The 5,939-nt window shown below is 40.4% G+C and overlaps 1 non-coding gene across 1 annotated transcript; it reads right to left on the bottom strand.

The window, feature by feature from the left end:
- Positions 1-5,831: 5,831 nt before the first annotated feature.
- Positions 5,832-5,939, bottom strand: LOC130977907 (small nucleolar RNA R71). The gene has a single exon (XR_009085578.1). It is a non-coding gene; the product is annotated as a small nucleolar RNA R71 (small nucleolar RNA).

Below are 5,939 nucleotides of genomic sequence, written 5' to 3'. Positions count from 1 at the left end.
TTGGCGCGGGCAGGGCAGTCTCTGGCGCACCAAGCCCATGCCAGACGCGCACCAAACTTGCACCAACACGCATCATGGCCGCACCAATTGCTAGCCCAAGCATCAATTTTCTGCCCTGCCCTCCACAAGGGCAGGGCAGCCTCCTGGGAGTGGTTTTTGGGCCAAAATTCAAATTAAAAATAAATTTGAATTCATTTCTTCACCAATCCAAAAGCCCATCCAAATCCCATTATCCAAGAATAGAAAGTGTATAAATAGGACTTAGTTTGATGTAATGGGGACCTTTTGACTTTTCACTTTTAGCTACCTTTACTCTTGAGCTTTGCAATTTTGGCTTTCATTCTGAATTTTTGAACTTCTTCTTTTTGAGCTTTCTTGAGAGATTTGTCCGAGCACCAAGAGGATCAAAGGAGAATTGCTTGATCTCCTTCCTCAATTCCCTTGGGCAATTCTCCTCTTCTGTTTTCTGAGTATTGGGTGTGTGAAATTGGGGAAATTCTGTCCCAATTCCCATTCAAACTCTTTGCATTATATTTTCTGCATAATTCAATCTAAATTCTGTTCTTCTACTGCTTCATCTTTAATTTTCTGTCAATTGCTTAGTAACTTCAGATCTGGGAAGGAAATTGGGTTTTAGGCTCTGCTACCTAAGCCCTTGGGATCCTGAGATCACTTTTGGTTCCTCTGTGAACCTTTACTGCACTTTAATTTCCTTGCTGTTTAAATTTCCTGTTTGCATCCAATTCATTTCTGCTACCTTCTTTACTGCAATTTACTTCTTCTTGTTTAGATCCTGCAATCCCATTCCTCAATTCCCCTTTACATTCAGCAATTTATCTTTCTTGCCATTTAAGTTACTGCAATTTAAGTTTCTTGCACTTTAAGTTTCAGTCATTTACTTTCTTGCTCTTTAAGTTTCTGCACTTTTACTCTTCTGTTCTTTATTTTACTGCATTTCTCCCTTCCCCCTTTACATTTACTGTCATTTAATTTCTGTTAAACACAAATCACTCAACCAAAACTTGATTCGCTTGACTAAACCACCCACTAAACTAAAATTGCTCAATCCTTCAATCCCTGTGGGATCGACCTCACTCATGTGAGTTATTATTACTTGATGCGACCCGGTACACTTGCCGGTGAGTTTTGTGTTGGATCGTTTTCCACACATCATCACTAGCAAGTCTTCTACCACCCCATGTGGAAACTTAAATATTATGTCAGCCAATTGGAGGGCCATTCTTGTTGGCTTAGCTTCCTTAATCTTCATCCTTCTCATCATGGTTAGGGACATAAGATTTATGCTAGCTCCCATATCACACAAAGCTTTCTCAATAGTGATGTCCCCTATGATGCAGGGGATTTGAAAACTCCCTGGGTCTTTCAGCTTTTTAGGCAGCTTCTTCTGTATGATGGCGCTGCATTCCTCAGTCAATACTATGGTTTCTTTTGCCTCCCAGTTCCTCTTTTTGGTTATAAGCTCCTTTAAGAACTTGGCATAGAGTGGCATTTGTTCTAATGCCTCAGAAAACGGTATGTTGATTTGGAGCCTCTTGAAGATCTCTAGGAACTTAGAGAACTGGCCATCCTTCCCATCTTTTCTCAGTCTTTGTGGGTATGGTGCCTTTGGCACATAGGGCTTCAAGATTGGTTTGGTAGAGGTGAAGCTGGGATCTCCCCTTCATCCTTGTTCCCATGCTTTGATGCAACCTCTTCATGATTATCTTTGCTTGGGGTTCCTTCCTCTACAACCTTCCCACTTCTTAGAGTTATGGCTTTGCAGTCCCCTCTTGGGTTAGCCATGGTATCACTGGGAAATGTGTGTGTGGGAAGTGGGATTGGCTTGGACAAAATCCCCACTTGTGCTTCCAACTTTGAGATTGTTGCGCCTTGAATTTTCATATTTGACATGTATTCCTCTTGATTAGCATCTATCCTTCTATCAGTTTGTGCTTGTCTGTCCATGAGGGTGGAGACTGCTCCTAAAATCTGGGATGACAGTTGTGCCATTGCAGCCTCCATCCTCTCAAAGTTGCTCTTGATCTCGCCTGGTTACATAATTGAGGATGGTTCATCTTGATTGAGGTTGTTGTGTGTGGGTTGATTGTTATGCTATGATGTGTTTTGTGAGTTATGGTAGGGTCTATGGTTCCCTGTTTGATGGTTGGGGTTGTAGTTGGGATGCTGATTTGATGAATAAGGCTTGTTGTGGTCCTGGTTGTGGTTTTGTTGATTTCCCCACCCAAAGTTTGGGTGGTTCTTCCATCCTGGGTTGTATGTCTTAGAGTGTGGGTCATATGGTATTCTGGATGAATTGTGCACATAATTAGCTTGTTCCAAGTCACCTTCAGATTCTGGTGCATTCCCTTCTTATTGAGGAGTTTGGTCTTGAATGACTGAGGCTTGGTTGGCCTCTATCTTCTTGGTTAAGGCTGCTATTTATGCTACAATTGCCTTGTTCTGAGTTAACAAAGCATCTACAAAGTTGAGTTCTAGCACTCCCTTCTTTTGAGTCCTTTCTGAAGCATAGAAATACTCATTTTCATCTATAGTCTCAATGACATCTATTGCCTCTTCAATGGTTTTCTTTTTGTTGAGTGAACCTCCTGAAGAATGATCCACTGCCTTCTTTGCTTCATAGACATTCTGGGCTTTCCAGCAATATATGATACTCCATACTTTGCCCAAGATTTGATGGCCCAAACCGGCGTTCAAAGTCACCTTCAGAATTCCCAGCGTTAAACGCCGGAACTGGCACTAAAGTGGGAGTTAAACGCCCAAACTGGCACACACCAAGTGGGCCCGGAAGTGGATTTTTATGTCATTTACTCATCTCTGTACACCCTAGGCTACTAGTTCTCTATATATAGGACCTTTTACTATTGTATTTTAATCTTCTGATCTTTGGAATCTATTGATCCTTAGATCTTTTGATCACTTTGGGAGGCTGGCCATTCGGCCATGCCTAGACCTTGTTCTTATGTATTTTCAACGGTGGAGTTTCTACACACCATAGATTAAGGTGTGGAGCTCTGCTGTACCTCGAGTATTAATGCAATTACTATTGTTCTTCTATTCAATTCAGCTTGTTCTTGTTCCAAGATATCACTTGTTCTTCAACTTGATGAATGTGATAATCCGTGACACTCATCATCATTCTCACCTATGAACGTGTGACTGACAACCACCTCCGTTCTACCTTAGATTGGGTGAATATCTCTTGGATTCCTGATACACGATGCATGGTTGATCGCCTGACAACCGAGCGCTCGCCTGACAAACGAGCCAGCCATTCTGTGAGATCAGAGTCTTCGTGGTATAGGCAAGAACTGATGGCGGCATTCAAGAGAATCCGGAAGGACTAACCTTGTCTGTGGTATTCTGAGTAGGATTCAATGATTGAATGACTGTGACGTGCTTCAAACTCCTGAGGGCGGGGCGTTAGTGACAGACGCAAAAGAATCACTGGATTCTATTCCGGCTTGATTGAGAACCGACAGATGGATAGCCGTGCCGTGACAGGGTGCGTTGAACATTTCCACTGAGAGGATGGGAGGTAGCCACTGACAACGGTGAAACCCTTGCATAAGCTTGCCATGGAAAGGAGTAAGAAGGATTGGATGAAGACAGTAGGAAAGCAGAGAGACGGAAGGGACAAGCATCTTCATACGCTTATCTGAAGCTCTCACCAATGATATACATAAGTATCTCTATCTTTATCTTTATGTTTTATTCATATATCACCCATACCCATTTGAGTCTGCCTGACTAAGATTTACAAGGTGACCATAGCTTGCTTCATACCAACAATCTCCGTGGGATCGACCCTTACTCGCGTAAGGTTTATTACTTGGACGACCCAGTGCACTTGCTGGTTAGTTGTGCGGAGTTGTGATAGAGAGTTGAGATTGCAATGAGCGTACCATGTTGATGGCGCCATTGATGATCACAATTTCGTGCACCAAGTTTTTGGCGCCGTTGCCGGGGATTGTTTCGAGTATGGACAACTGACGGTTCATCTTGTTGCTTAGATTAGGTATTTTTCTTCAGAGTTCTTGAGAATGAATTCTAGTGTTTCAAGGTGATGTTCTTATCATCACCAAAGCTAATTGATCCTCATCAATTTAGCTCTTGAATGCAATGTCCTGCTGAAGCTTGGCTAGCCATGTCTAATTCCTTTAGACTGAAGCTTTAGACTAACATTGCATGATTCCTGGAATTCTCATTAAGAATTTTGATACCTTTATTTTCTTTTTCCACTTAATTTTCGAAAAAAAAGCACAAAAAAATTACAAAATCATAAAAACCAAAAATATTTTATGTTTCTTGTCTAAGTCCAGTGTCTAATTTTAAGTTTGGTGTCTTGCATGCATTGTTTATTTGATCTTGGTTCTATTTTCAAGTCAATAATACAGGGAACTGAAGATTCAGTACATGCAGCAGAGGAATTACACAGAAAAAGCTGGGCGTTCAAAACGCCCAGTGAAGAAGGACAGACTGGCGTTTAAACGCCAGCCAAGGTGCCTGGTTGGGCGTTTAACGCCCAAAAAGGTAGTGCATTGGGCGTTAAACGCCAGAATGTGCACCATTCTGGGCGTTTAACGCCAGGATGGCACAAGAGGGAAGATTATGTTTTCAATTCAGATTTTTTTTCAAGTTTTCAAAGTTTTTCAAAATCAAATCTTTTTCAAATCAAATCTTTTCAATCAAATGTTTTCAAAATCAATTTCTTTCCTTTTTCAAAGATACTTGCTATCAATTAATGATTTGATTCAACATTTCAAGTATGTTGCCTTTTCTGTTGAGAAAGGTTTAATGTTTGAATCATATCTTTTCTTGTTAGCCAAGTCATTAATTTTTAAAATCAAATTGTTTTCAAATCATATCTTTTCAATCATATCTTTTTAAAACCATAACTTTTTAATCAAATCTTTTTAATCACATCTTTTTCAAAACAGTTTTTAATCATATCTTTTTGATTTCTAATTTCAAAATCTTTTTCAAAAATTACTTGATTTCTTTCCCACTCTTGGTTTTCGAAAATCAATTAAAGTTTTTCAAAATATTTTCAAGATCTTTCACTTGATTTTCGAAAAATTTCTTCCTCTCTTCTCACATCCTTCTATTTATGGAGTACCACTCCTTCTCAATGCACAATTTGAACTCTATCTGACTAAGTTCGAATTTTTCTACCTCTTCCTTCTAATTTTCTTCTTCTCTGACACCTCAAGGAATCTCTATACTGTGACATAGAGGATTCCATATTTTCTTGTTCTCTTCTCTTTCATATGAGCAGGAGCAAGGACAAAGGCATTCTTGTTGAGGCTGACCCTGAACCTGAAAGGACCTTGAAGCGAAAGCTAAGAGAAGCTAAGGCACAACTCTCTGTAGAGGACCTAACAGAAACCTTTAAAGAAGAAGAAGCCATGGCAGCCGAAAACAACAACAATGCCAACAATGCAAGGAGGGTGCTGGGTGACTTTTCTGCACCTACTCCCGACTTCTATGGGAGAAGTATCTCTATCCCTGCCATTGGAGCAAACAACTTTGAGCTTAAGCCTCAATTAGTTTCTCTAATGCAACAGAATTGCAAGTTCCATGGACTTCCATTGGAAGATCCTCATCAGTTCTTAGCTGAATTCTTGCAAATATGTGACACTGTCAAGACTAATGGGGTTGACCCTGAGGTCTACAGACTTATGCTATTCCCTTTTGCTGTAAGAGACAGAGCTAGAATATGGTTGGACTTACAACCTAAAGAAAGCCTGAACTCTTGGGAAAAGCTAGTCAATGCCTTCTTGGCAAAGTTCTTTCCACTTCAAAAATTGAGTAAGCTTAGAATGGAAGTTCAAACCTTCAGACAGAAGGAAGGTGAATCCCTCTATGAAGCTTGGGAAAGATACAAACAATTAATCAGAAAATGTCCTTCTGACATGCTT

The sequence above is a fragment of the Arachis stenosperma genome, chromosome 4 (genome assembly GCF_014773155.1).
Source record: "Arachis stenosperma cultivar V10309 chromosome 4, arast.V10309.gnm1.PFL2, whole genome shotgun sequence".
Taxonomy (NCBI): Eukaryota; Viridiplantae; Streptophyta; class Magnoliopsida; order Fabales; family Fabaceae; genus Arachis; species Arachis stenosperma.
This window is presented reverse-complemented; position numbering and strand designations above follow the sequence as displayed.